We start from the raw sequence: 25,286 nt of genomic DNA on the forward strand, positions 1-25,286 counted from the left end.
CTTGGGGGGACAGATGGGTATATAGGCTGTACATCCACAAAACCAGGGTCATATGGAGTGATGCAGGAGAAATGGTTATGTTACCTACTGCTACACCCATTCAGCTTTTCCCATCTTATATTGCTTCCTGATAGCAATTTGTCCATAAGATTGTGGGAATCTTTAAAAAAAAAAAAAAGGGTCTTGATGTGGTTAACTTCTATTTGACACCCACAGAAATTTCAGTTCTTGCATTTATTTGTACCTCTCAAAATGTCACTAAAATTACTTTTGATTGAATTACTATATGCAAGTATAATAAAGTTAATTCTTCTTTGTGCTGTGTATACTGAATTACATTGTCTTCATGTTACATTAATAATCCTTTTGCCATTTTATTTCTCTTGACTAGCTCTTCAGAATTGATTAATATATTCCCCAAAGCAGCATAATGACTTTTGGCACACAACAGAATACATTTAGGATTAGACTTTACATTTGGTACAGTACTTTCAGGCTCCTAGACATTCAAAACTAGTAAGAGCATTTCCACAGCAAATTCAGCTTCTGATTTGTACAATTCCTCCATGCTTTTGGCTTACAAGTAAAAAGTTGTAGGTTACAAAGATCTGCAAAATATAACTTAATTATGCAAAATTTAATCAGGAAATTACATTTTTCTTATAGCTTGAAGTAATTCCTAAAAATCCAATTAAAATCTCCTTAATTAATGCTGACAAAATTCCTCCAGCGTCTAAAGAGATCATATTCCTCACCTCTAGCAGAAATTATAAAATCATTTTACAATTTATATGCACTATCACTTCTGGGGAAAATATGGCCATCTGATACTTTCTAAACACTGTTCAAAAATGTTCAAAGAAAAACTGCAATGAGTCATACTGGCATTGTACTGCACATGGCAAGAATAAAATGTGACAATTATTCTGGCAAAAACAGTGGTCTGAGATGTCAAATACTGTGTCAGTCAGCAATGTTATCTGGAGTGTACACTGATTTATTACCAACTGGGTGAGGGAAGGTGCTCCATTCTGTTTAATGTGTATTTTTATTTCTTCGTTAAACAATAACTTTTGAAAGTTATGTCTGATCAGTGTCAAAAATGCAGGGAATGACCAGCTAAATCTCATTTTTTGTGGCTATAGCTGAAAAAACATGAGACAGGAAACTGGGTACTTGTCGCACTATATTAGGAACAGCAGAAAGTACAACACTGACTCTCTTGCTGGGTTGTCCAAGAGAGCAAGTTTATTATTCTCAATCATCTCTCATAGACAGGTCTGACAAGGTCCAAGAGGTAAAACTCATCGGTCATTAAACTTACACATCATCATTGGTTAAGTGGAACACCACCCCTTGACTGTTTCTTGCAAGTAAAAAACAAGGATCCTAAACAATGCCTGCAAAAGGTTGTTGTCCTTCTCCAAGGACTGTTTAGATTTCTCCTTATGCTTTCGCAGGCCAGAGTGAATTAGTTTCACACAGGCACTGTGTCTCTTGCCTGCTTTCAGCATCCTTAGGTACTCACAAAAGCTATTTGTGTCTGTAGCAATAAAACCTGCACAGGTATACCTGTCCAAGGAAACATTGGCATGCTCTAGTGGCACACACACAGAAAAGGGCTTGAGCCTTTGCAGTGCAGGAGTCACGTCCACTCAGCCTTTCATCACATGTGCCACATAGTAAACAGGTTATTCATATTGTGCATCTCACCCCACAAGCCTCTGCCAGCTGCATGTTCCATAACCACCACAGCATGCTCCATAGAAAGGACTGCAGCTGTCACAGCCTCCAGCCATTGCTCTGAATATCTTCCCAAATCATGGTACAGACTCCTGCATTCATGGCAGACAGTAAGATGAAGACCAACACTAGGACCATCATCTCAGGAACATCCTCTCCTAGCAGGAGAAACAGTGTAATTACACAGTGGCACATACAGGGCTGACAGGGGATGCACGGTGGAAAGACAAGAGGGAGCAGGCTGAGAAGGATATAAGGCGAGGACAAGAAGCAATGGACATGGGGAACAAGACAGTCAAAAGAGAAATGTGGCCACAGAGAGTCAAACATCATGTCCCTGGGGTTTGCAGCTGGGGGTGAGGGGCCAGAGAGATTCCCCAGACTTGAGGAAGAGGATGGTATGAAGACAGGGATTCTCTAAAGGAGAAAGTCAAGAGGAGGCCGCAGTTGGAAAGGCATGCAAGAAACACATAGTGAAGTTGCCTTCAGTATTTCAGAAGTAACCTCAGTGATACCAGCCAACAAAAGCTAGGAACTGCACAACTCACTGGTCTTTAATAATACAAATACTCTTGGGCCAAAATCAGTAACATGAGTTGGTGAGAAGGATCCAAAGTTTTCCAGCTAATCCTAGTGCACCATTCCTGGTGTCAACTGTTACACTCCTTTCCATGCAGGGTGCCAGAAAAATTCCAGGCACACTCAGCAGGTATCCATCTCCACACACTGATATTAAAGCAAGATCTCTCCTCCTGTTTGTTTTTGTGCCTAATGGAAACTCACCTGGAAAGTGAGTACAGACACTGTACCAAAAGATTCCTGTCAGGAATACAACAAAAACAGATTGTAGAATCATTAAATCTTTTAGGTAGGAAAAGACTTCTAAGACCATCAAATCCAACTGTTAACCTAACTCTGCCAAGTCCACTAAACCACATCTGAGTTCCACATGCAGACAGAAACATGCAAACACATTCACACCTGTAATCTATTCCTAGCTAAAATTCTCCTAATTCCATGACAAATTATGAGATCCACACTACCTTCTGCCTCCCCTCAGCCAGGAAGTAAAGGTATAGATAAAAGTCTGGGAGCACAGAGCTAGTAAGAACATAAGATATCCACATCTGGTTGGTTAAAAGTTTCATCTAGAGATCTTACCACAACCCAAAACTGAGAGCTCCCTCTTCCTTCCAGAAATACTTTCCCTACCATGATGGATAGAGAACCTATTACTCCCCACATAAAAAAATGTTTTCTAGCAACATTTTTTTCTTTCTTTTCCATGTGTTGTTCAGAACCTGAACATCAGTTCTGCCTCCTTTAGGTCAGCAGGCTCAGTCTTGTTTTTTGAGTACCTCAATTAGCTAGCAGTAGTAGTACATTTCTCATATCAACTGCCTTTTTCTTACTATTCTTTGAAATATCTCAGATGCACTGGAGGAATTGGAAGAGACAAAATAGAGGTTTGAGGGTCATCTCTATAAAACTGGAATCTGATGCTTTCAGAGTTAGAACACCTGCAAACCACAAGACATTTGCAATAAATTGTTTCTTATTAAGCATGAGCACAGGCATTCTGGAGAGGGATCCAACAGACTCCCTGCTTAGGTACATACTGCCATTCCTCCTGACTGGCTGCTGTTATGGTTTTTACTACGATAATTAATGCTAACAACAGTAATAATAATATTACCCAAAGCATGGTAGAGCTCTCAATTAGTAGATCTCATAATACTTCCCAGGAGCCATTAACTTCTCAGTTTGTCAGTGGCATAAATGAGATGAACTGAAGTGCCATTTACTTTCAAACCTGCATCGCTGTCTGACACTAATAGGACTGGCAATTGCCTTCATCCATGTATGTGAACATAATTACTTATGGTTGCTGTCTGAAGTGCTGGCATAAACTAAGTATTTAAAAGTCTCAAATGTTTTTAAATGAGCTGCCTGCCAGAAGAATCATGAGGGACATAAGCATACAAAATTTTTAGAGATATAATTTAGACAGCAAAATGTTTCAAGTCAGTTTTCCATATTTTCTTCCTACTAATCACAAACGGAAACTTTCCATTATTATCAGACAACTTTCTTATTGTTTCTGTTTAACAATTTCTGCATAGAATTAGTCCACCACTGGTGCAAAGCCAATGGCAGCTCTGTGCTTGGGCATCCATTCACCAATGCCAACCACTGTGCTAATACAGAGCATCAACACCACAGCTGATCCACAGAAGACAGCCCAGCTCAGAACATATAAGCCCTTATTCTATCTAACAAGCCCAGCTAAGAAAAGTAATTACCTAAAGTATAAGGCCACCAGAATGAAGTCACATGATGTTGAAGTTAGTGGGAACTTTTTGTGAGTTTTGATGTGCATTAGGATTTAAAAGTAACTGAAACAGTTTGCAAAGCCTAACTTCTTGTTCCTCTTATTATGGGTATGAACAGGGGATACAAGGTCATAAGAATGAGTTAGAAGAGAATTATTTACATGCGTGCAATGCAAAATTATCTGCTGGAAGCATGTTGCCAAGCAGAATAATAAGTGTTGTTTTAAAATTTGCAGGATTACGCCTAGTATCTTCATTTTTCTTTCATAGTCAAGTAAAAATTTCTCTTTATTATATAATGATGACATTCTGAAAAATAATTACATTTTTAATGATGACAAAGTTCATACCTTGCAGGATTTAGAACAGGCTAATAGAGATTAAGAAATATGCTATTAGTTGACTCGTGTATTTCACACTGTAAAAACACATAACAAACATAGCAGTTATAAAATTTATCCTGGGAATAAAGTTTTAAAATTTAATGCACAGACTGCTAATTTAGTCACTGCAAATAAAAAGAACATTCAGTTGTGCAGGCAAGTTGGATTCAGATGCAGTTGAACACTGTGGCCAAGCAATCAAGGTGCCTTTTACTTCCAAAAATGAGTAATTTTTGCACCATACTCGGTACAGCTACTCACAGCATTATCTTCAGCTTTGGTTGCAATAATGCACTGGAGTCTCTGCTCTGACCTATGAGTTTGTGACATAGTACAAGTGAGTCTTGAGCAAACTCATTACAAGGCCCAGCCATGAGCTAACAACTCTGTTCTTATGTTGCAGGTAAAGCTTCTTAAAAATTGCTAACAAAAGTTGTTGGAAAACTGCTTAAGACAGGATGTAACATGAAGGCACATAAGTGTTCCGTTTGTATACTTTCCATGGATACACTAAGACAGCCAAGGTATTTCCTTCTGGTTTACATTCTTTATATATCTGGCATACCCAGTCTTGCAATTAAAACCATGAAATTAAAATTTATTTCCCCCAAATAGTGGGGGAAATAAATTTTATTTATTTAGCAATAAGACATTATTATTAGCAATAAGACATTATTATTTAGACATTTAGCAAATGTCTGTGCTAAAATTGCCTCCTCAACACCTCCCTTGATTACCCAGAAGTGTTGCACTGACCTAAATGGAAAATTACAAAAGCATCATTGTAAGAAAGAAATGTTGGAAAAGGTAGTAAATGCATAATCTTTTCTTCATGAAGATGATCTTGTTCCTATTAACAGCAGAGTTGCATACTGCAAAATATGTTTGGGGTTTTTTTAGACTGAAACATCACATTACTAGCAGTTCATTCATTCATTAAGCACTGTGGAAACCATACCTCTACTTGTATGAATTACCCCCTTATGTATGCTAAATATGGACAACAGCTGCATTTAGCAGATTTCATTGATTGTTCAGTGCTCCCAAAGTGTAGAGAAGTGCAGTGTACATTTAGGCCTAGAGCGTTTACAGGCTTCTTTTTCCTTATCAGCCAAGGGCAGTTAATCCCTGGAGGAGAGGAGGTACAATGTGTTTTTGGTTTGCTGTTCTCAGTATCCATCTTGATTGTCTTTCATTCTGGTCTATTCCTTCCTAAAGCAAACAACCGGTTGGTCTGCTTCCTATTCCCCAGCAGCTCTGCTATTTCAGGCTCCTTGTCTGAATTTCCTTGAAGAATCTTTTTTCCAGTCATACTTCAAAAGAGAATTATCAAGTGGGCATGGCTGTGTAATTAAAGATTACTCTTTCACTTAGCATCCCCATGTTTTTCCATACGCTACATTTCTTTTAAAATCTCAGCTTCCTCTGTACTTTGAACAAAATCTTAATCTTCTGCGTCCTATATTTGTCTCCAGTTTCATGGAGACAAGTTTGAAGGGAGCACACAGCTATGATGATTACTGAGGGAATGTCTGAGAAAGGAAGAAGTTTGAGATAATGATTCTTGGCACAAATACTGTTAGCAGAAGTCCAAGATGAGGTCTCCTGAGGGATACACTTCTGCTAGGAGGAGTGCTTTGAGGAAGAGGATGAGACAATTTAAGCTGGGACTGTAGAAGATGGAAAAATTGGGAAAGATTAGGAGAGGAGGAGAATACAGTGGTGAAATCACAGCAAGATGAAAAAGAAATAGCAAGTACAATTCAGTTCCTGAAAGAGAGGCATTTAGTGCTATTTGAGATACTCTATAGTACTTTAGACATCTCAATGGAACTGGCAGCTAAAATACAGAACACAAGTGAGCTTTCTTGGACTTACAGGGTAAAATTTCCAAGGACATTTCAAAGAAAAACAGATCCCTATGAGTATTGGATTGAGCTATTCCTGCCATATGTTGCAAGACACAGAAATTAGGGAGGAACAAGGACCACTCTATAAGGAAAACACAAAAATTTAATCACAAGAAATGGTAAAAGCAAAGTAGAAAAAGGAAAACTTGGCAGGTCATATTAAAGAGAGAAAACATGCTGAAGAGTAGGAAGCACAGAAGCAAGGGCTCTCTGGGGTAATAGTAAACAAGCACAAAATTGCAGTGCTGCTTAAAAGCTCCACCAGTCAAGTGCTGGCAGACACTCACTATACACAAATCAGGTTAAACTTTGAAAATATCTGTGCTCCACAAGCCCTCAAGTTCAGCACAGCTCTTATACTGTAATGTCAAAACCTCATCCACAGGTATATTGAATTAACATGTGGAGGTTCAAATGATACATTTTACTTAAAAGTAATACATTAACTATTTTCTAAATTAAAAGCTAACACTAAGGGCATTCCATGAATGAAAAACAATGAACCTGAGTTCCTGTAGCACAACTGCCTGTTACAAGTACCCAAATATCTGGCCTCCTATCCTATATACTCGAGAATCTATGTACACTATCAGAAAAGTAAGACAGTGTTGAGTGTCAAATACTTTAAAAAAGACTGATCTAAATTAATAATGTTATAGCCCCACACTCTGGTTGATATTTTGTTTTTTATTCACCTCTCAAACTTGGAAAAAAATGATAAAATTAATTTTAAAAAAAAGAAATATTATAAAGTGAAATACAAAAGGGGAAGGCAGGGGAGACAGGGCAGGCAGCCCATCACAATGGGCATTTTTCCTGTTTCAGGAAAGCTCACTTTGTGGTAAACACAACTGTTTACCTTGACAATAGAGTCCAAAGGACTAAAGACATGAGATTTAAATGTGTTGGGCCAGTGCTTCCCCTATTAACAAAGGATGGGATAGGTGACTTTGTTAGGGATGGCAGAATTCCTAACTTAGAATAAAATGAATTTTCATTTGCTCTTATAGAGACAGTACTGAATATTCAAGAATGTATTTGTCTTTTGTAATATCCATTTCCTTGTTTGTCTGACAGGAGACTTACAGGGATCTAGGTGATAAATTTGGAATTTATTTCACACAGTTTTTCTTCTGGAATATTGTTCACATATATATTACATAATTTGAAGACTGCTTTGCTTTGTAAGGCCTAAAATAATTCAAATATCCTGAAATTATAAACCACTATATTTCCAAAATCTTCTTTCCCTTCTATAGCATTACTCATCCACACTCATTCCTGGAACAGTTTTGTATGTCTTTCACTTTGAGCAACCTCACAAAAGATGAGAGGATTTTTTTTAAGATGCATACCTCACCGCAAAGTCTCATCCTGATTTCATCCGTTCTGATCATGGACACTCCAGAAAATTGGTGTGGCTGCTTCATCCTGCAACTGAACTTCAGAAAGAGCTTAAGTAGAGGCCAAGAGCTGGAAGATAGCAGGTCAGCCATTGAAGCACATACTTTGCTTATATCTGAATCCATCTTTCTTGCCAGTTGGTAAGAGTGAGCAAATCAAGGACCATAAAGTCCTTTATCCAGTAGAAGGAGAAAGGAAGAAAGAGGGTGGAAAGGAAGCAGCTTCATCCTCTTGCCCTAGATCAATTGGGCATGACTTCAGACAGTGGGCTGTTTTTTCAAGCTGTAAGCAAGAACTGAATTGATATGTTCAGATCCAAGCTCAAACCGAACGTTTTTCCCCATGACTTGCATTTGCATGTTCAGTTCAGATCCTGATTTAGTTTGATTGATAAAGAACTTGAAAAACATGCTATTTAATAAAAACTGCCTGGATAGACTGAAAAAATAAAGAAAGATGGCAAATAATTCAGTCTAATGGACTTTGTTATTGCCAAATAGAATCAATGAAATCTGTAAATATTTCATGGGAACCAGGGATGTATTCAAGATGGGAGACATTCTAAGGGCTTACTTTCAGTGGCCCCAAATAGCCCATTTTAGGGTTTAAGTCTATACAAAATGCTGATGTACTGGAAGGAAAAAATAGAATTACTGCAACCCCTCACCACATAACCAAAATTCTGTAATATTTTCTATTATGTAAAGCATAAATTGTTCTGTATAAAGCACTTTAGCCAGCAAGATACTGCATTAAGCATCAAACTAGCCTGGCGATGGTTAGATGTGCAAACTTGACTTCAAGTGTTGTTGTGTACCTTTGCCCCTTTTTCTTTCACTGCTAATGAGCTGCAGCACAAACAAAGTGTTCTGTAGTATCCTGACAAAAGGAGAGTCCCAGTTCCTATAAGATCTGTGAATGCAGGAACAAAAATATTAAGAAAGGGTATCCGTAGCATGCAACTATATGATCCTAGTTTATCCTATGAGCCTACTCTGTTAGACAGCAAACAACAGTTCCTGGGAGCCCTCTAGGGCTCTTTACTGCTCAGCAAATGTTACACATGTTTAGTGAAGTCTGGTGCCTATTGCTCAGCAAGATAATGTCCTCTCAAGGGAAATGTACACATGTTTGGAGAGGCCTCGTGGGCCTGAAATAAAGCAAAACAAAAGTAAAATAAGAAAAATTCAGTTTGGCTGTTAACTTTCTACTGTACTTCTCACAGAAGAGGGAGAGCAAGAAGAAAGATACAGCAATGTAGTTTCTACTTCAGAACAACTGAGAACCACCCAAAGATCACTGTAGCATACAGCCCTTTTTCTACATGTGACTAGAACCATCAGTGCCCAGCCTGGGAACACAGTTTATGTTTTCCCCTAAGAAATTAAAGGAATACTAATTTTTTATGAATTGAAGTATCTTTCTAAATAATCCAAACTCTTGTTTTAAAGGCTCTCTTTTTTTAACACCAGACTATAAATGCAGCAATATGCCTATAAGCATGTCACTCTATAGAGAGCAGTAGCTGAATATCTAGGACAAAGAACTAATTAGTCCATATCTTTTTAAAAATATTTGCTGTCCACCATTTAAACCATCTTTCTGGAAACACATTTCCCAGGGAAGGAATTGAAATGACAGGAAGTGTATCCCTAAGACTATAAAACCTTCCTCAAAGAGGAAAGATAAATTTCTTTTGATTGATAAAAAACTTTATTTTCAGTGCTATTTTATATTTGAAGTACTAAGCATAAAATTAAGGAAAGATATCTTTAAATGTCTTTCAGGGCTCCAGAAACAATACTGTTCAACTAATGTACAATAGTTCATTTCCAATAACAAGGCCAATGATTTATTTTATGGTATATGGTAAGTGTTCCTAAACTTAAACAGTTTAAAGCATTGCTGTTACTTTTCCAGAGGATATAAAGCCCATACATTAACAGTGGCATGAACAGAATAGTGTGAGGTTGAAGAAAAAGGGCTTGAATATTAAAGCTGTCACTCCAGGTGGAGATGGATGCTATTTTTGGATCTTCCTTTTAAATTGTGCTTAGAGCAATAATGCATTCATTAACAGACTCCACAGGTACTTCTACAAGGTAAAACTCATTTAGTATGCAGTGGTAGAGAGGCTAGGTACTTTCTAAGATACTTTTACATAACTTAGAAAACAAAGCATATTTCAATAAATATTAGAATCTTTAGCAAAGCTCAGAGGAGCTATTATCCAATACCTCATTATGTATCATGCCTTCTTATTCTAACAGAAATTAGGCACCAGGGAGGAAACAGATCTAATACCAGGAAAAACAACTAAATTAGAGATGCCATAGACTTGTTTTGTTCCAGTTATATCCCTGAAAATAAATCCAATATGATGTAAACAAGAAACTGCTAGAACAGGTGAGAACTCAGCTTAATTATTTATTGGATATTGGTGTTTATAGATTTGCATAATCCAGCTCTTCATGGAGTGCAATTTATATGCTGTGATTTGCAAATCACTTATACTTAATTTCTGCTTTTTTTCAAGGCCAGGGTTCTACAACTTTAAAGTTTAGAAATTAGAAAAATTTTCATGTTCACACTTACCATGACTTTCAGCAATGCATTACTCCACAAAATGCATATTCTCACCCTTAACACCGAAAGCACTATGAAATTTAAACAGGGGCTACTAATGTTTGCTTGGAAAAAGTATCTATTTCATTTTTTACCTTAGAGAAAGATTGTGATATTTGGCTTTCCAATATGTATAAGCAGAAATAAACATCTCTGCTAATTTTAATATGCCTTTGAAGCACAGAGCTAATCACTACTCTGAAGTTTACAAATAGAAGCAAAAAACCCCAAACATCTCTTTTGCCATCTGAATTGGCAGATATCACATGTAAGGGGTTTTGTGTTTCCTTGCCATTCATTATTGGAAATCTCTTAACATCAGCCTTCAGGAGAACTTTTGTCACTACCTATAAAGCAAGAACCCTGATTTTCTTTCCATATTCAATATACAATAGATAACAGAGATGGTACTACAAATAGAAAACGCAAGTCCCTGAGCTTCATTAAATTAGTGATTATTTGACTACAAGACCTAACATGAACATTTTCCAAAATACTATGTTCATCCTAAGTTCATTTGTTTTGCAAAAACAAACCAACAAATCAATACCTTTAGATATATTGCTTCTATGTACCTGTGTGCTTATATCTAAGTCTTACCTCAGCTAGCCTCAAAAATTTCAGAAGATACCACTTCCCTTATACTGCAAGGGCACAGGATAGCCTTAGAATTCTTTCTATTTGCAAACAATTTCTAGGAAAGGATTTTTATTTGTATGTATACATATATATAATGTGTTGGATCATTCAAAATAATAATTTATTAATATTGAATTGAATCTGGGAAGAAAATACAATATTTAGTTAGCAATAGTAAAAATAACCTTTTTCCACTACCTATAAAGTATTAACTACTGAGTAGTACAACAATTATGCTCATAACTTGAATTTTTTTCAGGGTTTCCATAGGGTATTACAGTATTTTTCCAAAAATATAAATCTATTCCTAACTCTGCTTGGAAATACTTTCATTATAAGGCATACTGCTATCAAGAAGAAAAATTACACAGATAATCTGTGTCAAAGCTATTTCCTTCTTGGAGCTAAGACACTGGGCAGTCCCTACATTGCCAAATAAAATCACTTGCATTACCCCACAGGTACAGAACTGTGCAAGGGGAAGAAACTTCCAAGGAATGCCTCACAACGTCTGCATTAGAAAATCCATTTCCAGTGTTAAATGTTTGTACCATTTTGGGGGCTTTGTGTGGAGCATGCACTGATATAATTTACAGACTATTTTAAAGATGAGAACTCATGGAATAGTGAAGGTGGTGGCCTGAGTTTTCTCTCACAGCTGAGCATATCACAGTTATATATAAGAAGCTGCTGCAGAGTTCCCCTCCAGACTTGGGAAGTACTAAAAAACCAGAACTAAGATTGTGCCCATAGTTCTAATCTGTTACCAGAGAGTTTTTCTTCCTATTTTCTATACTCATTCCCTGAAACTAATGAGGTTTGTCCTGACATTTATTATAGCTCTTGATTTAGAGCCATTACCACAGTTATTTTCAAGGCTTTGTCAGCACTGTTGTTGCAAACTCCAAGCTACATTTATATTGAGCCAAAACCCAGCACTTAGATTCTTCCCTTATTTTTCACTTGCACCCTGAGTTGCAGCTCTGTATAAATGGGTACCCACCCATCAAGTTGTCATTGCAGAGTGATGGATATTAACTGAGGATTTAGCTGCAAGGCATATCTTCAAACCAAGGCATAAAAGAGCACAGGTTTTGTTTTAAAAGGTGTACTGCTCAATTAGGCATTCTTCAACAAGATTAATTAATTTTCCTAAGTGAGATATTAAAATACGACAAAACTAGGTAATTTTTCTCCTCCTTATGTGTTTGCTTTTCCTGTTTCCAAATTTTAACAGTTCTGAAGATAGCTGTTCTCAACTCTTTTTCTCTTTTATTTCCTCAGGTTATTTCTTTTATGAAAATGATAAATCTAAAATATGAACTTTTCCCAGCCTGAACTTTTCACTGGATTACTGTTTTTTACCAGCTGAATTTTCAGGAGAATTTTTATCCTTCCTGTATCAGTGTTACCAAACTGACTAGCTGTGGACCATGCTTATAGGGCACAAGCTACCAATGCTGGGACTGAGGTCTGGTCTTTTGTACAGCATCTCCTCCTATGAATTTTCTTCAACCAGAGAGATGAGAATTAAATATTAACTTCACAGTGAGTTGGTATCTCTATGCCATATCCTCAGACAAGAAATTAAGCTGCATCAGCTACCCTACAGCTGCTGTGACTATTTCCAGCTATGGCAGGCAGTGGCTGACCTCATGCTGTGTGCCCCATCACAACTCAGGAGACGACCTGATGTTTCAGCTGGGCTCCAGAGTGCCATCGTTGAGGACTCATAGGTTATGCATTTTATCAGAAGGCAATTCAGCTGGCAACAACCATCACAGTTTGTAGCCCTTAGATGTCACTGAATCAGGATTATAGCCAAATTTAAAGAGGTTACTGGAAAGAAATGTGAAAAAAAAATCCCTCTAAGAAGTGAGTACATCAAACCATGGTCTCTTATGGTTCTGTGTGTCTCCAGCCTTTCCCATGCCACCTTCCACAGACATCATGACATTATTACATGCCCACTGACTCATGTAGATTGAGACCAGCCTTAAGCTGCCCATGGGCTGCCAGACAGAAGTTGTCAGCCTTTTTCTCAGTAATGGAGATCGCTCTCCTCTATTTAGGGACAAGTCGTAACCAGATTTTTAAGAACCTGGACATGCTCAGGATCTCAGTTCTTCTCAGAAATGTGAGCCTTGTTCAAAAATTTAAAAAAATACTAGGAAGGAAGAGAACATACAGAAAAGACAGCTGTTGTTTTTTTTCTTCTTTAGGAAAGAATGCTAAAAATGTTTCAGTTACTATATATCTTACCTATGTATGTTCCAAAAATTAGAAAAATGAGTGGATTTTGAACTGTATTTTACCATGTTACATGGACCATCAAGTTTCAATCACCAACACACCAGTGACATCACTGAGATTTTACTTTTGTACAGTGGGAACAGAATCTGGACAAGACTAGACAAATACATCAAACAGCAATAGAACATATTGCTTAGGTATATGTTTGGCTTTGATTACACTAGAGTGGTAGACTCTGAAGAAACAAATGGACCCTAAGACAATATTCTTGGCTATACCAATATCAAAAATTGAGAGCCTGATTGTGAAAACACTTGGCATATCACATCAAATGCGACAAGCAATGTATTAAACAAATAGACTAGTCAACAAGTTTACTGTGCTGAGCTATGGAAACAGATCACACTGTACTTTTGCGTAATTTTTAAAAGGAACTCTGATCATGTCTCCCACTCTCCTTCATTTGTTCTGTCACCAACACTGATCTCTTTGATGTCTAATTGCAAATTGTCTGTTTAATGCAATTATCCTGGTAGCCACTACACCAAAGCTCTATTTCATGAAACCAAATTGGTTATTACTGGTCTGAAGTTACAATTCTTGATTCAGTTCTCAACAGAGATGCTATAAATTCTCAGGTAACACAAAACTTTGTAGATCACACATGGCCCTTCTGAAAAAGCAATTCATAAACTTGCAGTCCCTGTGAGAATCTAGTTACTGCAAACAATTCAAAGAAGGCAATAATAAAAACTGGCATACCATCCAAAAGAAGGTAAATGACACAGGGGTGTTAGTACAGGGAAGAACACAGGAAACATTGCAATCATCTACGCCAATTTGAAGAGGACATAGGTTACTGTCAAATGTTACGTGTTGTTGGAGTCAGAGCCACAGAGAGTGTGCCCTTATCTCTGATACCTGGCTCTGACATCCAAGAAAGCACTGAATTTCATATAACATCATGAAAACAACTGTTGAAGTTAAATAGAAAAACTAGGAGTGCAAGTGTGTAAATTAGAGTTTTCTTAAGTCGCTGGGTGAGAAAGTTAAAGGTTTAAGCTAGTTTAAGAAATAAGAGGCAAGATGAAGGATTTAGGGTATTGTCTTGTGTCCTTTCTCCTCCTAGAGGTTTTTGGATTGTACTAGGTGATTAGATAAAAAAATGCTGCAGTGCAGCACACAGGTGTTAGGTCATTGGGTCACTAAGAAAAATAATTTACTTGGCATTTGTTAATTGGGTTAACAGACATATAAAAGACCTTGAAGAAGATCTTTGTTAGCCATTTTGCACCTTTCTACCTTAGTTCACCTAGCTCCTTGTACGTTGTATGCATGTAATGAAGATAAAAGAATAAACAACCAAGTCCGAACAAGAGAAAACTGCCTCTCTCTCATCAATGTCAATTCAAGGGGGAAAAGAACCCAACCACAAATGTCCAGTCAAGACAACGTATAATACTAACAAGAAGGTAAAAACAATGACAAAGAAAAGTACAACAGGAGAAAAAGTTTTTTCAGCGAATATGAAGTCACAATGAATGTAAGAATTGGTAAAGTCATCACTGCAATGCAGTTACCAAAGTGAAAATCAAATAAGTGAAGAAATTGCCTTTTAGAAATGTTTCTATGCTTTTATTACAGAATCAGCACTAACTGAGATTTAAATCTCAGGGGTTTTTTCACATTTATTGCTATGTAAATTGCTAATGTTCCAACTGGGAAAAAACTCCAGCCCTTAGTGTAGGTGAAGGGGGAGAAAGCACAACATTTTTAAAAATAGGAACTATTCTATTGCACCAAGCTCTGGAACAAAATCTCACCACTGGGGCCCATGTTAAACTCTTACAGCTACCAACATAATTGAAAAGGTTTATCTTCCTACAAAGGAGACAACTTTCACTGAACTATTCTAAAGCACACTTCCTACCATTTTTTCCCAAGTTCCTCTTGGCTGCCATCCAGCCGATCATATATAGGTGCCATGCTGCAGTATGCAGTGGACTTTAAAGCCTTTTCTGCAGGAACTAGTGGCACGTATACTTTTACCGTTGCATCATGCCATTAAAAGCAGAATACACTTTGGTGCGTAGTAGTAGACTGGCACTTATCTTAGATGGGAAAAACATTATTGCAGGATTATTTATAAGATCCATTTGGTTCCTCAGAGATGCACCTGATATTGGCCTCACATAATTACTTTAATCTCTATTTTTGCTTCTAGAATACAGGTTGTATTCATAGTTGTAATGCACCATGCTAAACATTACATGGTACAGAATCTGCAGTAGGGAATACACATTTTCTCATAAGATGCTGTTGAGATTTGAGCTATCAGTACAGATACAGAGAATTCCTGTTGGCTTCACAAATTTTTGTGGTTCCCTTTTGGTTTACTGAGTCACACTAGACAATAAAGAGAAACTGTCTCCACTTATAGTCAAAGAATTATGCTTTACAATCATAGAAAGTGATATTAGGATTTGAACGTGAATCCAGTTTAAGCTTGACAGAGGACAGACAACTGACACTGAGAACAGCTTCAAGCATCAGCCCTTTGTTACCTAAAAGCTCACATACCTTTTCTTTGTAACCTTGCCATGGGCAGCTCCATGCAGCATTGGCTCTTTCTTTCCTTCTTCTCCTTTTGCAGGACTAGCTAACTCCTTTCTCTCCCTTGTATGACATCTTACCCTTTCTGTCCCCCATAAAACCACCTGACCCTTCCTCCTCACAGCACAGCCAGAAGACTCCAACTAGCTCTCAACCAGCTAACCCACTCTTTTATAACTTCCATCCTTATTGGACACAGATGTGAGGACAAGGCTGCTCCCACTCTTTGGTAATTAACACAGCTGAAATTTATCAAGGACAAGATTGCCTTCAGCACTATATCTGTCTTCCCACATAAGCTAAATAATCAAATTTAAAAGAAGACTCTGAAAATCTGAACATAGCTCTAATGATATTGTAATAACAGTGTGTGAGCTCCAAAATAGCTGAAGTCTCCTGAGTTTATCTATGTGCATACATCAGTCCAAATGTAAGAAAGAAATGACAGTGGTAAAACACTGGCACAGGCTGCCCAGAGAGGTGGTGGATATCCCATCCTTGGAAACATTCAAGGTCAGGGCTCTGAGCAACTGATCTGCAACTGATCTAGTTGAAGATATCCCTGCTCATTGCAGGGCTGATGGGACTAGATGACCTTTAAAGGTCCGAGGATGCATCTACTTCAGCATCATTGTAATTAAAATAAAATAAACTCATCAGATGTGCAGGTTTCAGCGGGGATAGGGTTAACTTTCTTCTCTTCTTTCTTCTCTTGTATCTGGTACAGTGCTATGTTTTGTATGTAGTATGAGAATAATGTTGATAATACACAAATGTTTTAGGTGTTGCTGAGTAGTAGCTACTCTAAGTCAGGGACATTTCTTGTGCTCTGTCAGTGAGGAGCTGCACGAGAAGCTGGGAAGGAGCATGGCCATGACAAAAGGATATTCCACACCACAAAGCATCATGCTCAATATATAAAGGGGGGGAAGCTGGCTCAGATTTCTGCTTGAGGACAAGCCAGGCATCCATCAGCAGGTGGTGAGCAATAGTATTGTTCATCAATTTTACCTTATTTCTGTGAGAACTGACAGTAGTCAAATAAGAGATCTTCAGGCACTATCTTGAGCCTCTGGGAAAGTCAAGTTCTCAACATTCTCACTCTGGCCTGGGAAATCATAAGGAGGAATCCAAACAATCCTTGGAAGGTGAAAAACCATTAGCAGGTGGTGTTTTCCTAACTGGTTATTTACTTGGAAATAACAGTCAAGGGGTGTTGTTCTAAATGACCAGTCATATTCATTGCACTGAACTGCTGTATACAATGAGCATGTTTCTAATAAACCTTCACTATACGCCCTCCTTTCATATTATTTTGCTGTTTCAAATCATAACAATATATTTCTATCTTTTTTTGTCTCCCTTTTCAGTACATCACCATCATCATTATTATTATTGTTTTTGTTATTATTAATATTCATAGAAATATAAATATAATTTGAATTATTAAACTGTTCTTATCTCAACCCACAGGCTTTACTTTTCTTCCACTTCTCCACCCCATCCCACTGGGGAAGAAAGGATGTGCAGTGGGGTATGCTAGTGGCTGCATGGTACTTGGTTGCTGGCATGGGTTAACTCATCATGACATCAGTTAACTCAGCACTTTTTTCTTGAGGCTGGGAAAGCCAGTTGATCATTGTCATTACTACTCTTAAATCCCTGGGAGGCACTCTGATACTCAAGTGATAGAAGTACACAAAATCTGAGGCAGGTAAATGGATTTTCTATCTGAAATCCAAAATATTATTATCAGGTTTTCCAGAAGATCTAATGTTAGTCCCAAGGGCAATACAGTGATGGGGACATACTGCTTGATTTTATAAATCCCATACTGTTTTTCATTTCTGTCCCTTTCATCTCCCTTGTAACATGGCCCATCCACATACATAGAACTGAATGGAAGGGACTTTTTCCTGGGAAGATTTGTGCCTGGAAGGAATGAAATGCACTTTCTTTGTTATCTTTATGAACAGTGGATGATCTTTTCTGCAACAGTAACTAACTAGGCATTACTAAATCCAGATGTTAAGTCACGAACATTTCACAGTATTTTCACAAATGGGCAAGCAATTGTAGGGACCAGAAACTTTGCAAGTAGATGACATTACACTGCAGCTTCCATCCCAATTCGTTACCAGCTGAATGTCCAGAAACACATGCACAATTTTTTCTTTTAAACTATGAGTTATATAAAATAGTATTTTTTTTAATAGTAATCTGGCCTTTTTTGTACATTTAATTATCCATCTGCCTAAATTACTTCCTTGAAAAATATTTTTTAGTGTGAAGCTTTATAATGGTAATTGTTTTTTAGTCTTTACTGTGTATCCAACACAGCATTACCTTTCATCATGTAGGGAAATTTTATCTTCAAGCAAAATCATCAGTTGGTGTGTGGAGTACAAGTACATTTAATGATTCTGATGTTGTTATTGTGGTTTTAGTAAATTGTTATTTCAACTCACAATCTCATTTATTGTCCCTTCCTTACAAAAAAAAGGGGCAGAGGGAATGGCTTAGTTGGAGTTTAATTTCCCTAGTGGTGGTAAAACCAGCACACAGATCTACAAGCTGGCCACAAACTATACTGACAATTTAAAAGCCAAATGTTTGGTAAAGTCATGGCTTTAACAAGAATTAACACTTAATCATAACACTGCTGAGATGATGCTGTATTTCATTACCTGATGAGTTGCGTTCAGGGTCTACCTCTCTGTGTTATCATTCAATGGTTTATAGTATTTAACTAAATGTATTTAAAGTACAGACTGTGACAGGCAATAATGGAGTGTGTTTAAGTACAAACTGTGACAGGCAGTAACCACTCTCTGGTTATCAGGGAAGTATTATATTCCTAGATATCTTAGAACACTAGTGAGAGAGAGTAACACAAGTTTATAAATTAGTCTTCCTTCCTGTGATAATGACAAGACAAATTTCAGGCTGTAGCTATCATGAATGTAACTTCTGACAACTTTCTTGTTAGGGTGCAACAAATATTAAACAGCTGGTTACAGGTCTCCTTAGGCACTGGTGAGAGACAGGAGAGTAAATACTCAGGAAAAAGCAATAATAGTAAAAACAAAAGTAATAATACTCATAAAGCATCTTAAAATAATTCTAATATAATGGAAGTACTTTGTATGAACTTCCACTTAATAGTTCAGAATATCATGCACCATAAAAACCATGAGAAAAAAATAAAGCATGGAAATGTACAAAGAGCAACTTTTCTGTATGCCTTTTTCAATGAACATGTGAAGTTTTAATTTAACATCAGCTCTAGTTTTACAACTGGAAACCTAGGCATTTTGCAGTATTTAACCTTTAGTGCTTTTGAAAGAAATTGAAAACAGTAATCTAGTTATTCTTTCCATATAAGTTGAGGAATGACTGTGCTGGGACAGGGCTATGACCAGCCCAAGTGTTTCTTCCTCTTAATCTAAAGTTTGCAAGCAGTCCAAGTAACTTTGAAAAGATCATTGAATATTTAAATAGCTACTTACCACATTGTGGATGCTAACTCTGAAACAGAGAGCTGTAGAAATTGCAGGCCACATAGCTTTCTCAGTCTTGCCTGAGAAAGTAGCCTAAGAATTCTTGGGGAGGATTTAAAACAATCCTCAGAGATAGAAAACAGCCTTGCAGGTGCTGTTTGTCTGCTCCTTGTTTTCTTTGCAGGAAAAGGTTGAGGGGTGGTATGCCCCACTGACCAATGATGGTGATGTAGTAGTTTGCTAACCAATAAGAGTTTCCTTTCTGTACTTTCCACGTATCAGTCTATAAAAAAGACCTGAAGTAATAAACTATGAGAAATTCTCCTAATCGACTCCTAGAGAGTCAGTGTGGTTCAATCTCGCCGTTCCTAATAGAGCGACACCACATCAAGGTCATAAACCTAACCAACAAATGCTAACAAAAATAAAAATTCAATAAAATAATAAAATACTAAGTTATAAAAACAAAAATGACATGAATCAACTCATTTAGATAAGAACTCAGTTTTACATTTGTCATGCTGAAAGAAGCATGTAGCATATATTTTTTTTTTCAGTCTAATGTTCTCCCAGCTGAGCTATTGAAACATGCAAATGTCAACCTCACTTGCAATGGGACAATGAGCTGTTCCAGCAAGATGTTTATTTTAATCTTTAGAAAATTTAATAAAGGATAAAAGGTATTTGCAGTCCTTTGTGACAGAAAGCATTAGAAAAACGGAATGCATGCTACCAAGAATTTTTCAAGTATTACACGCTGCTTCCTTTTTTCTAGCTGCCCAGTAATTTGACTAAACTATAAAACAAGTACCAGAAAAAAAATAAAATAGAACAATATACAGGGGTTTGATAAAAACTAAGCAAATCCAATAATTCCTTTTTCCTTCTTTTGTCTTGGAATCATGGTTAGATGAAACTAAGTGCTTTTCATGCATCTTAGTTTTTCTTTATCTTGTGAAAGGGTAAGTAACTGATTACTTTTATAAAGGTTTTTTAATGCATTCCTGTCACTGAGATTGCTTTTTATTACTCATTCAGGTTCATCCACTGAATTCTTCCATTTATTGCTACCTGAAATTTTATATTCAAGAAACTCTGTAATGACTGCATTTGCACTCTTAAAAATTTTTCTTTTCCTTTCTGTATTCTTCTCCATCATCCAGTCTCATCCCACTGAGGTTTTTACTGCTAGTGAAAGAACATATACTTACATGAAGCAACCACCCCTTTTCACAAATACATGTGAAATAGATGACACAGCTATAGAAAACAAGATATATGCATCCAACTTATACTGTACCCTGCAAATTCAGTTTGATAACTCAACATTAAATGCACAGGAGAATTGGGCCCCTCAGGTCAGCATTATTCAGATCAGTAGAGCTGATTTGGTAATTTGGCTTATTCAAAAAGCATTCTTTTATATGATTTACGTGTCACCCATTGAGAAGTAAGTCTTGGGACTGTCTCCTGTAGGGAAGGAAGATTATATTTATGCCAGAAAAATGCTGAGCTGCCAACACAGGTCTTGGGTTCACCAGCCCTTTATTAGTCCAATCTCTTCAGTATCTATTTAACATACTTACTGTCTCCTACTGACAGAGTTTCTAATCTGAGTAACATATTCTTAAAATCTTGGGGTCTGAGAAATAGCATTGTTCCTATTCTCACAAGTGGGTGGAATAAGGCACAAGTATTTTAAACCATTTTTTTCAGGATCAAAGAACAACTTCCTGATCCTCTACAGTTTAAGTCTGAGCTACAAATGCTCCAGTCAATTTAATGACTTCTGACCTCTCAAACTCACTGATGAAGAAGGAAAGCAGGGCAGTGCCTTGGTAGCATCAGTTTGATGTGGGCACATGCATGCCTGATGAGTTCACAAACTACGTTACAAGCAGACCAACATCTTCTCTTCCGCAGGTCATTGGCATATACATCAGAGCCTCACTGGTGAACAGAAGTTCTAGGCCTGAGACAGAATAAAACCCATTTAAGTACTGAAATTAAGGTATCTGCACAACAGTAAAACGGGGTAAGACTACAATGACTCATACATGCTGCTGAGTGCACGTGTCCTGAACATACACAGGCACCTTCCCCAAAGCAAGTCTGGGAAGAGGTAGGTTCAGCAGAAGCTGTATTTTTACTTCTTTCATCCTGATGCAGCTGGTGCAGCTTAGAGCCATTAGAGGCAAAGGAAACAAACTGCAGCATGAAACGCAAGACTGCTGAAGCACAGCTGTGCTTTGGTTACATTGTGCCGGGCCTAATGCCTTTAGTAGGGAAGAAAGGCCTCTTGTGCCCCTGAAAGCCTTCCTGGGACTACTTCTGGGGAAAAATGCCCATCATTAGTATAGATAGGAACAAGGACCTCAGACTGAAATGATGTTTTGTCAGTGACACAAAGTCTTATTATGGCATTTGCCATTGGCCCTGGGAAAAGAAGCCACAGAGCTCTTTACTTAAATCCTCTGAGTCTTGTGTGTTGGAAAAAGGACTTCTATCTGACCTGAATATATAAACCCATCCTCCTCTTTCAACATTGCAAATACATGCTTGCCGACTCTTTGAGATCCAGACAGTCTCTAATAAAGAAGCTGAGGAATTTAACATTCTTCCTTTTGTCTCTTGAAAGCACTTGCCCACCACTATTATATATGTCACCTAGAACCTCCATTAGTAAATTTCCTAAGTGCAACTTAAATCTAAAACTGATCTAAGCACTGACAGAATAAATCAAGCCAGATAGGGGCACTGGGCAAAATCTGAGCAAAAGTTTTCAGAGGTAGCTCAGGGAGCCCTTCCCAGGTGGGAGGTGATCAAGCTTAGCTGAGTCTTCCTGCAGCCCCTGGCTCCCAGGAAGAGCGTAGCATCAAGTGAAGGGTCGTGATTAATATCAGTAGTTTAGGAGCATGAGTTTTCAGAAAAGAAGACCTGTGTTAATTTGTATGAACAAATTGTGATAGGTTTTGGATTTTTTTATGCCTCTTCCCTCACTTAAGCTTCAAGGTAGCCTGAAGCTTTGCAGTGCATGTGTGTAATATTTCAGATGTATGAGCATCCTGTAATTGCAATATGAAAATCTGTGGAAGAATATTGTTGTCACTTCCTGGCCCCAAAACAGTTACAAGGGACCAAAATTGTTTGTATTGTAACTGAAATATAGTGTTATTAAAACTAATTTATTCTAAATCTGTTAGCTCCAAAATAGTCCTATTTGTACATAACTTGGTGATCTAATTTCATTCAATTGCCTGTTTCAGTGTATTACTCTGTCTGATTCAGCTGAAGGAATCAACAAGAAGAAATCACTTTGGTGAACTGATCTGCTTCAAGCTCATGCAAATCACTGACATCTAATTTGTCAGTGGCCTAATTTGTGAATCAGCAAGAGTTTTGCTGAACCTAGAAATTGTCACTGATGTTTGATAGCATATTAAAGTACTTACTTCCCTAATTTTTATCACTTTTGATAGATAATACTTCATAATAGCTTTAAAATTTTCCCATCTCCTCCACTATAGTTTTTTTCATTAACAGCAGCCTACCAGCTTAAATATACTGTATATAATTGTACAGTTTTTAAAATTCCCTGACTACTTTCAATTTACAGTATCTCCTTTCCTCCCCCATCTCACAGAAGAATATTATATTTTGAGCCCTTTCTCCCATTTATATCTCCTCAACTGCAATAGCAGCTGCCTTTTCTCAGCTGTTTAAAATGTCCTTGAAGCCAGCAGGGCTCTACACCTGCACCAAATCCAGTGTTATGTTGGGCCAGTCAATAAAAGCAGCAAACAAGCTGCAGCATAACAAAAAACAATCTAGCAGATTGATTGGATAATAGTAATGGCAATGGACAATTGTAGCAAAGTATCTGAACAACTTAAGCCATAGTATGTCCCAGCCAAACTGTAAAATTTCTTATCAGACCTTCTAGAATTTGTCAAAGTTTCTAAAACATAAATTATTCTAAAATAAGAAAGAAAAAGCTGAGAAACAAAAAAACAAGACCACAAGAACCAGGTAACAAGAGGCAGTCAAACACCTGGAATGTAACTAATCACATATCCTGAGAAGTGTGTGCTGAACACACAGACAGAATAAAGTCACCTATCAAAAAATGCGTGATCAGTGTGTGCAATAGTTTTAGAATCTACAAACACGTGCATAATGTATACAATAAATAGCTTCTGCGTAGTCATATTTGTTCGCTGTTCAGAAGTCCTGAGCTCCCACAGATAATACTAATGTCTTACATTAAATATATCTGGCATCCTCAACTATTTCTCACACTTGATGCCAGGATGTTCTTAACTTCTAAGTCATGGCAGAGGCCATGGCAGCCTGCAGCATAATAACAGGGATGAAAAGAGTCCTCATCCAAACAGGGGGAGAGAGTGGGGAGGGGGCAGCTATGCAGCTGCACAGCATAGACATCAATGGAAAAATATGTTTTGTGTCAGCTGATCCTAATGGAAAGAATAAAGCCTCATCCCTGCTGCTATACCTATATCTGGTTATTACTTGGACTTCCTCAAAAATACCAGTTAAACTAATTAATCTGCCCTGTAGCTCATGCAATTAACTTGTCATGACTAAGAGGTATGGATTCTTGTGATATTTACCCATCTTCCAAAAGTTGGTACAATATAATGTATTATCCTGACATAAGACAACTGAATTGAGAAATGTATTTCTGAAACATACAGACTTTTTCACAACACTTACTTGCCCTTACTTAACCTCCAAGCTAGTTTTGCTTTAATATGATCTATACATAGCATTTGCATGATAATGAACCCGAAACGCTGCCCGAAGCAAAAGAAAAAGGGAGAAGTGGTGGCAGTGCAGGGCCAAGCCATGCAGAGCATGAGCCCCAGTGGAGTGACACCAGTGCTGGAGGCAGGTGCCCAGAGCAGTCTGAGGTGGCAGCAAGGCACAGTGCAGACTATCTAGTTTCTGAGTGGGTATTTTTGCCCTAGATCTCCATTGTTTTGTTAGACAGGGTCATGGGAGCATTAAGTTGTGGAAACTCTCATTAGCCATATTGCTTCTGTTTTCCCAAATACCATGTGGCCCTGGTGCAGAGCCAGTTGCCATATTGCCTTTTTTCTGGAAAACCACACAGGGCACTATCTTTGGGAAATGCTCTTGTTTGCATGGTGGTGAATATCCTTTTGTGGGTAAAACACCCTGTCTCTTTTGTACATTTTTGTTACTAATATTGTTGTGGTTATTGCAATTTTCAATAATTTTTTGTTCCAATTCATAATGTCTCCTAGTATTCCTCCATTATCAGAAGGGGAGGGGGAAAGGGAGAAGCTTGAGTGGGTTTAGCTAGATCTACATCATCTTTCTTTTATATAGAAGCCTATCAATCCTGCAACCCTCCCCAAGTACCCATCTCTTGCACTACACATGGTCCCTTCCTCACTTTCACTGGGATGCAGGGGTAGAAGCAGCCCCAGCAAAGGAGGGCCATGCCATCCACTTATGCATATCCACATAAGAGAAGCTAAAGAAAAGGCCCACCATGAGGGGTAGAAAAGGTTGGGTCAGCTGAAAAATGAGGACTGAGGGCTAATAAGAGAGCTAAAATTCTTTCTGCACCACAGTGAAGCACATGTAAACCATGTTCTCTGCCTGACTTCAGTGAGTTCCTTCATAATCTCATGAAATACAGAAGATGATGCAACATTAATAGAGAAGCACTATCCCAGTATGATCCTAATCTCAACAATACAGCCCACAAAATGCATATATTTGGAAGGAGTGATATCATACCTTGTCTTGATTAATACTATTTTCAGGCTGCAACTGAGTAATAAACACAAAAAAATCTGCCCTTCTATAGTGCTAGAGTTAATAGTTTACATG

The 25,286-nt window shown here is 37.7% G+C and overlaps 1 long non-coding RNA gene across 1 annotated transcript; it reads right to left on the minus strand.

Moving 5' to 3' along the window:
* Nucleotides 1-797: 797 nt before the first annotated feature.
* LOC117244483 lies at nucleotides 798-16,011 on the minus strand. The gene is made up of 3 exons (XR_004497679.1): nucleotides 15,871-16,011; nucleotides 7,725-7,806; nucleotides 798-1,901 (listed from the first exon to the last, which is right to left on the minus strand). It is a non-coding gene; the product is annotated as an uncharacterized LOC117244483 (long non-coding RNA).
* Between the last annotated feature and the right edge of the window lie 9,275 nt (nucleotides 16,012-25,286).

Source organism: Parus major, chromosome 1A (assembly GCF_001522545.3).
Source record: "Parus major isolate Abel chromosome 1A, Parus_major1.1, whole genome shotgun sequence".
In the NCBI taxonomy this organism is placed as follows: Eukaryota; Metazoa; Chordata; class Aves; order Passeriformes; family Paridae; genus Parus; species Parus major.